The 11,515-nt window shown below is 40.9% G+C and overlaps 1 long non-coding RNA gene across 3 annotated transcripts in view; it reads right to left on the bottom strand.

The window, feature by feature from the left end:
• The window catches only part of LOC116586210, a 98,268-nt gene that overhangs the window by 55,731 nt on the left and 31,022 nt on the right, over positions 1-11,515 (bottom strand). For 2 of the 3 annotated variants that reach the window (XR_004283931.1, XR_004283933.1), the window contains exon 3: positions 9,482-9,545. The exons of the other annotated variant lie outside the window; for it this stretch is intronic. This is a non-coding gene — a long non-coding RNA (uncharacterized LOC116586210). Of the gene's footprint in view, positions 1-9,481; positions 9,546-11,515 lie in introns of those variants that run through there. 3 annotated transcript variants of the gene reach the window in all.

Genomic DNA, 11,515 nt, shown 5'->3' with positions numbered 1-11,515 from the left:
AAAATCAAAGTAGCCCCTAAGGTATCAGGGCCTCTCTCAGGCCTACTCCTTTCATTCTCCCACCTTCCTAAGCAGGGTCAGGGTTTAGCAAGACTTCTGGGCAGTATTCCACCTCTTGGTGGCTGGGAGAACTCCAATGGGAAGCCATGATGAACTTCACTTTCAAAATCTGTAAAATGGATGAGCTAACGTTTGCTTCTCAAATATGCCGTGAGGAGTAATTCTTTTGATTGTGTGAATTGTGATATGAACCCTGTAGCATTATGTAACACATTATTATTATTATTAGCAGAATTTAGTTGAAATTCTAGCATCCAGGATCTGTACCTGTGCCATCCAAGGTCAAATTTTATGTACCTCTCACCTTGAGATTAATGGCGGTGATTCTCAGATCTTGGGATCCATGACAACTGCTTGAACAGCTTGTTAAAAATGCAGATCCCTCTTAATAGATAAGAGGATTTACTCTAAAGTGAAAGAAATGTTTGGAACTAGGTAAGAGGTGGTGGTTGTACAACATGACGGATGTACTCAACACTGCTATTCATTTAAAAATGGCTAATTTTGTGTTATGTGAACCTGGATAAATTATTTTTAAAATGCAGAGTCCTTGTGGATTCCTTGTGGATTCAGGAAGTTTTATGTGGGGCCCAAAAGTCTGTGTCTTAAAAATTCTGCCCCCCGCCCCCAGAATTGCCTCCAACAATTCTGGTGCAGGTTGTCCCAGGACAGTGCATTTAGAAACATGAAGAGAACACCACGTGGAAAGTAAGAAATTTTACACATTTGTCAGGGACAGGAACATTACTAAAGAGCTGAGCCTCAATTAACTCTGTAAGTTGTGTGAGAGCACATGTGGAATTGAGCTGGGAATACAGACTTGCAGTACCCAAACAATGTTAGTTTTCAACATATTTTACAATCCTTCTTAAACAGCTTCTTGTGAAAACGAACACAGGAGCAACCCCAGGGCCCTCTTGGGGTCATGCCAAGCACAGACTCTACTTTAGAAAACAGCCTTTCTCAGCAGGAAGATGCAGGTCTATTACTGAAAATAAAAAACTCATGTCAATACTAGAAAGGGCCCTCTTACCTCCATCTACTTGCACAGTTCTATAGGGTTGAGAGCTGGGGCCAATATTTGGCAAACATCAGTCATTTGGATAATAGCCATTTATGGTTACTACCTCACATGGGCTAGAGGCAGTGTGATCTAGTGACCTGTGCCGTGGATCAGTCCGAGGTCTATACCCACTAACTTCTGACAGAGTTCTCTAACTTCTCGTTACTGATCTGCCTTATAGCAATCAAGGGAGCCCAAACAATAAATCCACTCAGAAGAATTATTTTAATAGAAAGCTGAGCTTTTAGGGGCTACGCCAGTGGCAATTTCTCATAGTCCTGGGGTGCTCTCCTAATCAAGCAAGGATAAGGCTTGACTCTCACCACATTAGCTACGGTACATGTGGAAATACAACTAACTAGCTAGGTCCTAAACTGTATGTGAGACTATAACAGTAGTAAAGGTTGTATTCTTTTTTAAAATTTTAAGAAAGAGCCCTTTCCTCAAAAAATTAAAAATAGAATTAGCATATGATCCAGGACCCAACTTCTGTGCATATGCAAAAGAGCTGAAAGCAGAGTCCTTTTTTTTTTTTTTTTTAAAGATTGTATTTATTTATTTGACAGACCGAGATCACAAGTAGGGAGAGAGGCAGGCAGGGAGAGAGGAAGGGAAGCAGGTTCCCTGTCGAGCAGAGAGCCCGATGCGGGGCTTGATCCCAGGATCCCGGGATCATGACCTAAGCCAAGGGCAGAGGCTTTAACCCACTCAGCTACCCAGGCACCCCTGAAAACACAGTCTTGAAGGGATATTTACACACCCATGTCCACAGTGGCGTTATTCACAATAGCCAAGAGGTAGAAGTGACCCAGGTATTCACCAGCAAATGAAAGGCTAAGCAAAATGTGGTATATACATACAATAAAATATTATTTAGCTTTGGGGCGCCTGGGTGGCTCAGTTGTTAAGCATCTGCCTTCGGCTCAGGTCATGATCCTAGAGTCATGGGATCAAGCCCCACATCAGGCTTCCTCCTCGGTGGGAAGTCTGCTTCTCCCTTGCCTACTCCCCCTCCTTGTGTTAGCTCTCTTGCTTTGTCTCTCTCTGCCAAATAAGTAAATAAAATCTTTAAAAAAATTATTTAGCCTTTAAAAGGAAGGAAATTTTGACACATGCTATAACATGGATGAATCTTGAGGGCATTATGCTAAGTGAAATGAGCCAGTCACAAAAAGACAAATACTATATGATACCACTTACATAAGGTACCTAGAGCAGAGAAAGGGTGGTTGCCAGGCGCTGGGAGGAAGAAGCAATGGGGAGCTGTTTAATGAGTAATTTAGTTTTAAATGAGAAATTTCTGGTGCAACAGTGTGAATATACTTAACACTACACTTAAAAATGTAAGATAGTAAGTATTTTACAACTAGAAAAAAAACAGAAAGAAAGAAGTCAAGAAGCCTGTCTTTCTCCTTTTGCCCCTTTTCTGCCCCCTTCCCTCCCTCCCTCCCTCTCTCTCTCTCTTTCTCTTCCTTCCTTCTCTTTTCCCTTCCTTTCTTCCTTCCTTCCCTCTTTCTTTCTTTTCCCTCCTTCCTTCCTTTTCTTTTTTTTTTTCTTATCATCTCATAAACCATGAGTACAATCTTGTGGAATATGAAAGTGATCATCCTCCTTCACTCCCCTCCAGAGACATAACTACTTTGCCACGTGACACACATTATACACATCTTCCCAGCTCCTTATCTGTAGATTTTCGTATATATGCATTCATGTACACATAGACATATATGTATATATTACACACATTCTTACATACTTAATTGAATATCTGTATATTTTTATATATGGATATTCGATTTAAATGGCACTCAACTTTACCTATTGCTCTGGGCTGGCTTTTTTGCTTGAAGACTTTTAAGGTGGATTCTACCCTACAGATTTCTTTAGGATAAGAGGTTGCCTTAACCTGGCTCTCTTGCCCCCACCATGCCTGCACATCCTGGAGCAGAGTACACGAATAATTTCTGAAGGTGCCTTCTGGTTCCAGAGGTAGAAAGAACACAGTGGTTCGACCACCAGACCTTTCATGGCTGAGCTGCAACTTCCAAGTCTATGCACTCAGCAGCATGGCACCGCCTGCTGCCAGAACCCGGTAATTGGCAGCACAAGTGTTTTCTGTTGAAAGCTACCCATTTCCAGCAGAGCAGTGGGCTCCAGAACAAAACACTGTCTACTACCACACAGGGTGGTAGAGATGGGGAAATGGTAATCAGAGGAAAGGAGCAACTGGGAGGCAAAGGGCAAGTATTATCTGGGAAGAATTATCAGACAGGCTTTACCACCTTTATAAAATATGAACAACTGTATTGATCTGAGAAAAAACCCGCACCCTTTTAGCCTTTTCTAAATTGAGATGATAGCACTGTTATGCATTAAAAGATGTTATCAGTCCCAAAGAGCAAGTATGGTCTTACACCAACTAATATCTGCTAAAATGTACCTGACTGCATTGGAAATGTTGCAGCAGATTGGTATAGCCGGGAATAATGAACCGCTGCACCCCATTGAAATGTAATTACACAGCCCTCTTGTTCTTAAACCTATAAGGTGAAAGAAAGATGAATAGTGAAAGTAAAAACCGCTGACCCTTCAAAGTTTAATTTACGTTATGCATTCGCTCGCCCTTCTGATAGGTTTTAGAAAGGTCATAATTTAGGGTATTTTGCAGTTGATAAATGATCTGTATGTTTGTGTTCACACGCACCGATTGATTTGTTATAGCCAAAATATTGTTTCTATAACAACCCAAGGGCCCTTAACTAGACAAACGGCGAACCAGAATCCAAGGGGAGGCACAGGGAAATCTGGGCCTGCCCAGAAGGGGCTGGCCTTTGCCCAGGGACTCCAGGATGATGGAGTGGAGGGTGTGGGTGAGGATGCAGGGGCGAAATTGTGGGAGGAGGAGGTGGTGGCCGGAGCAGATGGAGCAGCGGCCTTGGCTCTTGGCAGCCCATGGCCCTGGTCTCTTCAACCCTCTCCACCCAGCGTGGGTGGCTTCCATTGCAGTCGAAGCAAGTCTCGTCAAGACTTTCAAGTTGAGCTCCCTTTGGTGCAGAGTAAGCCAGCGGGGTTGTTAGGGCAATTTTCCCACCTTTCCAGCCTTGGAAAAGCCTCCTGTTTCCGGGCCCAGTTGATGCATTATGCATCAGGGCTGCCTGCAACTGACAGCCCCTCAGCCAACGTCGACTTGAAAAGCAATGGTGCTAATCAAAGCCGACACATTTGAATGTCCAGACACACACACAGAGAAATTTACTAATCAAAAAGTGTATTTCCTAGGGCTGTCTCCAGAGAAATCCGCGGGAAGAAATTGGAATAATTTATTAGCTTACAAGTTTTCGTTGACAGTTAGCCCAAAGCTATTTATCTCTGTAATAGAGAACGTCTCCAATGTGGCAAAATTGACCAAATCAAACAGCTTTGATCAGAAAATGAATCTGGCAAGCCTGCCTGTCGGAGGGTCCCAGGAGAATGGGGGGAAACAAACAAAAAGATTTAACAAGTGGTCAATAGGAGAAAGAGTGCTAGAGAAAAGGATTTGGGAGAAGAAAAGAGCCAGGGAGAAGGAGGCAGAAAAAGAATTTTGCAAAGCCACAGCCCCAGCTCTGGAATGAATTGTTGAAGAAATAAATGATGTTTCACATCATAACATTTAACGTGGTGCTTGTGCATTATCTGAGCCCTGCTGCCCAAACTGAGATGTGATTTTTATAGTAACAAGATGATGACAAACTGCAGAGGGAAGGGGCTTGTTGCTGGTGGCGGCAGTAAGGAAATAAGCACAGGAAGCCCAGAGCAATGGCTCTAGTTCCGATGGCCCCAAGATCAGCATTCACCCACTCCTAGAGGGTACCAGTGATGCTGATTCTAACCTGTCTGCCTTAGGGAACACAAAGTGCTTGCCCATAAGTACAAGTTGGACTCAAGCATGAGTCCAAAGTAGGACCCAACTGCATTTTCTCTCCTTCTCCTTGTATTGGCCATGCCGGGGCACATGGTGGTGGGAGAGACCCATGCGATGGGAGAGACTATCACTGCTTTCTACTTCAATCTCTTCTTCCAAAAAGTATACACATTGCGGTGAGGGGAAAACACCAAATACAGCTTTCAAGCCCAGTGGTAGATGGTTGAATAAGATAAGAGTAATTGTGAACTAGGGGAAAACCCTCAAATTATTGCAGCATTACTCTACATATGAAAGTGTGCCTCTCCATCGTACAGGCCAACAAACAACTACCTTCCAATCCCAGATACCTTCTGTCACAAGCAACATTCCACTGTCAACATTAATGTGCTCTATTGGCAAGGGTGTTGCTGTATTCAAAAGTCCAGTGACTGGAAGGTCACTTCAGCAGTCAATATATTTGTATCCAACATAAGCTAAAAAACCACCACCACCACTCACTTTATTCTAGAGAAGAGGTTTGTATACAGTCTTCATGTTGAAATACATTAGAAAATCATGGTGAAAAGCTGGCAAAAGTATTAGTCAATAAGGAGAAAAGGTAAAGCATGGAGAAATGTTTCTGTCACAGGACCTTCTGGGTTAGAATGGCTTAATGAAGACATTGTTTGAAGAATACTTGAGAGGCTCAAGTAGATTTGAAAAGGAGCAGCAGCTCAGAAGTCCAAAAACCTTGCTAAGACCCCCAGTCTTGAGGATGCACTTCCTTCTCTGTGTAAACCATGTGCTTGGCCTGGATGATTATTACATGCATAGCAGCTCTTCTTGGGGGGATCAGGAGATGTGATTACTAGAAAGGACTCAGTAAAATAAATAATTCAAGTCCTACACAAATTCAAGGGTTATCACCACTGTTTTGTCATGGGGGAAGGAGGATGTTCAGCAATATGCTTTATCAGCCAAATTCAACTTAAATAAGGAAGATCCATCAGGAAACCAAACTACACACCCTGAGACTGCTCCCCCCCACCCCACGATTCTGGGTGTTTCCTTTAGTAAAAAGCATCATGTCTTTTTTCCTCTTCCTCCAGAAAACTGAGTCACAACCTCGCAAGGAGGGCCTGGCCAAATAACTGATACTTCTAGGGACTTTCCCCTTTGGGCTATGTGCCCTTCCTTAGACATTTGGGGAAAAGATACAGTTGGCTTTAAATCCTTTTTGACTCCCAATTCAGGTTTAAGTCCCCATGTCTGATCCATATGTCTGTGTATTTTTGGAGCTATAACCCCTGGCTAATTGAGTGCTAGAGGTGGATCAGCAATTTTGCTTGATCAACCAAGTCCAACTTAATCTGCTCTATAAAAGGACTTAGTGGACAGTGTCTGAAAGTGAAAGTATTTCTAAACCATTCAAACAAAGATAATCAACTTGGTTTTGTTGATATTTTAGAGGGGCGTGAGGGAAATAACATTTTGGCCAGTCCTGGATTTGTTTCCATGATGGCAAATAAAGCAGCTTAACTTTATTGGACTAAGATTTGCAGGACACTGGGTGGGATAATGGGATAGTGGGATAGTTTGGGTTTTGGATCAGGTCCTCCAGTGAATGCACCAAAATCGACTCTTATTTACAAAAAGTACATTTTAATATACATCTTGACGTTGTCATAGCCACATACCATGGATCTGCCCAGGGTTTCGTAACAGCATTCCTTGGAGCTGCTCTCCAAAGTGATCATATCTCTGATGCAAGTTTTATGCTCTTCCTGGGAGCAGAACCGGCACAGTGCCTTCTGCTACATCTACAAGCCCCTTTGCGTTAGTCTCTTGGCACCCACACATCTTGCTTGGCTGGGACTTCTGCAATGTTGGTGTGTGCTCTTCTCTCTGGCAACACAGAACAGTAAAGATGTTCTGTTTAATGGTGTTGCTGTGTGATGTGCAGGAGGCTCCTACCAAGAATTAGGTCTAAAATGGGTTGAATAGGCCCAAGATTTCTCCTAGCTAGATTTTTGCTTCTGCCTTCAAGTGTTCTGACATGTATAAAAGCCACTGACTTTCCAAGTTAGGAGACCATTTAAATGATTTCTAGTATGAACTAAAAATTTTCTTTCTTGTATAATTGATACAGTGTCTAGTATTGGAGTCCCAGAATGAAGGCTTTGAGGGTTCATGAGAAAAAGACTTCTGCCCTACTTCTTAAGATACTCATGAAACACTGGCCATGTAATTCTGTCAAATCTTTACTGAAGCTGGAAACAAAGAGAACAAGGAACCAAACACTTAAATTAAAAGTGCAGGAATTTACATCTTGAATCCTGAGGTTCTGGAAATGATTTTTTTCCCTTGAAAACTGCCCTATTATTACCTGTTATTTAGTATATAAAGTTAGAAGAAAGGAAGGGATAAGAAGGTAAGGAAAGTTGGAATGGGAGAGAGCTAGACAATAATTTGGGGAGCTGTTTTCTTTAGAAAAAACTATGTGACTTTTTAAAAATAATTAAACAATTTTCCCCCATAAATCCATCCAACTGTCTAATTAGGTTAAGATTGAAATTTGTGAGGGGCTGGCTGGCTCAGTGGTAGAGCATGCAACTCTTGATTTTGATGTTGTATGTTCAAGTCCCATGTTGGATGCAGAGATTACTTAAAAAGTAAAATCTTTAAAAAAAAGATTAGACATTGTCAGAGGCATTTTCTTCTGCTTAAAACTGAAGTAGAACTGAACCGAATTCTCAGAATCCTGATCTCTCCCACAAACCTTGCTTTTTTTTTTTTTTTTGCTTTAAGCAAGATGAGATATTTATATTTACATATGTATTCTACCAAGACTTCAACTAGATTCCAGATGTTCAGATTTCTTTTGACCTTAAAAATTCTACTTCAAAGCCATTAAATTAAGTAAAATATTTAAGTGGCCCATATTAGCTTTAATTATACAGCTATGTAGTCAGTAAGAAATGAATTTATATGGCTAAGAATCTCATGAAAAAAAGAAAATACCCATTCGAAAGCTTGGCATGAATGAGCATCAGATACCACAGGAAAACTTACTTCTGTATTTTTAATGAGGTTCATAGGCTCTCCTAAACATGATGGGAATAATTCCCATAAATAGTGATTCTATTTCAAGGGTTCACCATATGAAAATCTAGGTAGAGATTCTCCTTGAATCAAGGAATTCTTGCTAGATAATTCAGTTTTATAGTTCAGTTCATCAATTACCATGTTCTGGAAAAAAGAAGTCTACCCCCAAACCTTGCTGATTAGACTCCAAATGAAACACTTTTTAAGAGTCTGGTTCAAAGAGAGAATCTTCCTGTTACTTCCATTTTCCTAACCAGGAAACATATTTTAATGTGCCAGTTCTGTTTAATCCCTGCCACCCTCCTCCTTTTCAACACCTTATTTTTTATTTTAACAGTTGTGTGTATCCAGTAGGAATTGAGAAAGCAGAGAAAGTCTACTCTAATACTTTCTTTAATCTGTTAAGAGTTCCTAGATTTTTAAAAAAAGATTATTTATTTATTTGACAGAGAGAGAGAGATCACAAGTAGGCAGAGAGGCAGGCAGAGACGGGGGGAGGCAGGCTCCCTCCTGAGCAGAGAGCCTGATGCGGGGCTCAATACCAGTACCCTGGGATCATGACCTGAGCTGAAGGCAGAGGCTTTAACCCACTGAGCCACCCAGGTGCCCCAAGAGTTCCTGGACTTTAAAGAAACCTAACTGTTCAGGACCTCAGGCCCCATGAGATTCTATGTAATACAATTCCTTTAAAGATGCGCAAGGGGTTGAGAAAAAACTGGACAGGAGTTTTAGGATTTTTCTTTGTTTTTGTCCATGGACAGGTTCTACACATGGAATCACACAACATTCTTTTTCCCAACAAACATTTTTGAGCTGTATTGTGATCTACCTCAGACAAGTGATATTCACAACAATCCAACAAGGCTCAAATTGTCATCCCTACTTTACAGATAAAGAATCTGAAGCTCGGGAGGATTCAGTGATAATGACATGGGCTACACCACCTGCCCTGAGATAGGTGTGATGGGAACCCAGATCTCTCTGACCTTAAGTCCACTGTGCTGCTATCCTCAGTGAACAAAAAAGAGGTCCTAGTTTGTTCTTTAATGAAAGATGTAGCTTTGCCATGATCACAAACACTATGCTGAACCTTGGTCCATCCTGTCCTATTCTAATAGTCAGAATAGGCTGGTCATGCTTATACTGCATATCTGAAGGAGACTAGCTGGGAGGCTCTGTATCCCATAGTCACCCAAAGACTCAAACTGACAGAGGCGCTATCATTTTATTAAGTCAGTGTCTCAATACAATGCTTCAGGATTCACTACAGCAAGGGCAGAGCGCATGGAAAGTTACAACATGGTTCTTAAATGCTATTGTCTAGAAGTGACAAAAATTCATTTGTTGGACAAACAAATACAACAAAATACATTTTGTTGGACAAACAAGTCGTACTGCAATAACGAAATTCAGTCCAATCTTCCCATATGCCTAAAAGAAGAAAATCAGAAATTTTAGTGAACTTCAGTAATGTCTACAACAGTACAATAAGGAGCACTGGGCTGAATCACGGGTCCTTCATCCTAGTACTAGCTCTGCCACTCGATAAGCTCTATGACTTTGTCCATGTTCTTAACCCCAGTGGCCCTCCACATCCTTCTGTGTAAATGAGGGTTTGGTATAGACAGTCACCTCTCTGATTCTGTACCAGAACAAATCTATTACTTTTCCTTGATCTAAAGCCCTTGCACTTGGGAGCAGGTCGGGGGGTCATCTCCAACTAGAGTATACCGTTCAGGGAAGATTCTACAGGGTATTGTAGAAATGGACTTATTTGTGCCCACAATAGGGAAGCTAGCTACAGTCAGTCAGTTCTTAAGAGTTTTGAGACAGGCCACACAAGCTTGATAAATGTCAAGGATTCCATGTGACAAAATGTACTTTATTAAATCACTCTGACAAAGACATTTTGGTTTTAACTGCTATAACAGCAGTTAAAAATGGGCTCCACATACAGGTGTTACTCATTTTATATCATAGTTGCATCCCTAAAAAAAAAAAAGGTGGTGTCTAAATTACATTTAACATATAAAGAATCACTGCTTGAGTTTATGGAATAACATATTAGTCGAAGAAATCTAATGACAAAAGTCTTTGAGAAAGAGTGAAAAGATCACATTGAGTTTTACTTTTTTGGTGAAACGTTCCTTGATAACATCTTATGTTTCTGGCTCAGTGTACCAAGTACAAAGATGGCTGTTCATCTGTGACTTACCTCCATTTTCATAAAATAGTAATGATACCTTACATTGGTATAGCACCTTCCAGGTATAAAGCCTTACATTTACCTTGGACAGGAGTAGAAAGAGCATCCCATTAAGTACGCTTCTTAATGCCCATCACCCAGATACCCCATCCCTCCCACCCATTTCCCCTCCATCAACCCTCAGTTTGTTCCCTAGAGTTAAGAGTCTCTTATGGTTTGTCTCTCTCTCTGTTTTTGCCTTATTTTTCCTTCCCTTCCTCTATATTCATCTGCTTTGTTTCTTAAATTTCACATATGAGTGAAATCATTCATTTGTCTTTCTCTGACTGACTTATTTCACTTTGCATAATACCTTCTAGTTCCATCCATGTCATTGCAAAGGGCAAGATTTCATTCTTTTTGATGGTCAAGTAATAGTCCACTATACTACACACACACACACACACACACACACTCCACATCTTTATTCATCTATCAATGGACCATAGTTTGGCAGTTGTGGACACTGCTGCTATAAACATTGGGGTGTAGGTACCCCTTAGGATCACTATGTTTGTATCCATTGGATAAATATTTTAATAGTGCAATGTTGGGTCATATGGTAAATTTATTTTTAATTAGCTGAGGAACCTCCATCTGTCTTCCAGAGTGGCTGCACCAGTTTGCATTCCCACCAACAGTGTAGGAAGGTTTCCCTTTCTCCACATCCTCACCAACGTTTGTTGTTTCCTAACTTGTTAATGTTAGCCATTCTGACTGGTGTGAAGTGGTTTCTCTTTTGGTTCTGATTTGTATTTCCCTAATGCTGAGTGATCATGAACATTTTTTCATGTGTCTGTTGGCCATTTGTATGTCTTCTTTGCAGAAATGTCTCTTCATGTCTTCTCCCTATTTCTTCACTGGATTTTTTGTTTTTTTGGGGTGTTGAGTTTGATAAGTTCTTTATAGAATTTTGGATTGACTACTTTGCATTCTTTAACAGATACAGACTGAGCACCCGTAGGTGGCAGGCACGGACCTACAATCCTGGTTATATAGATGAACAGGCATAATCATTGACCTCATGGAACTTATGGGGAGATAAGACAGTCAACAATTAAATACACAAAATATTTATAATTATAAATTATAATAAATGAAGGAAAAGAACAAGTACCTAAGAAAGAGCATAATTGGGGGCAATTTAGATAAGGAA

Source organism: Mustela erminea, chromosome 3 (genome assembly GCF_009829155.1).
Source record: "Mustela erminea isolate mMusErm1 chromosome 3, mMusErm1.Pri, whole genome shotgun sequence".
Lineage (NCBI taxonomy): Eukaryota > Metazoa > Chordata > Mammalia > Carnivora > Mustelidae > Mustela > Mustela erminea.
This window is presented reverse-complemented; position numbering and strand designations above follow the sequence as displayed.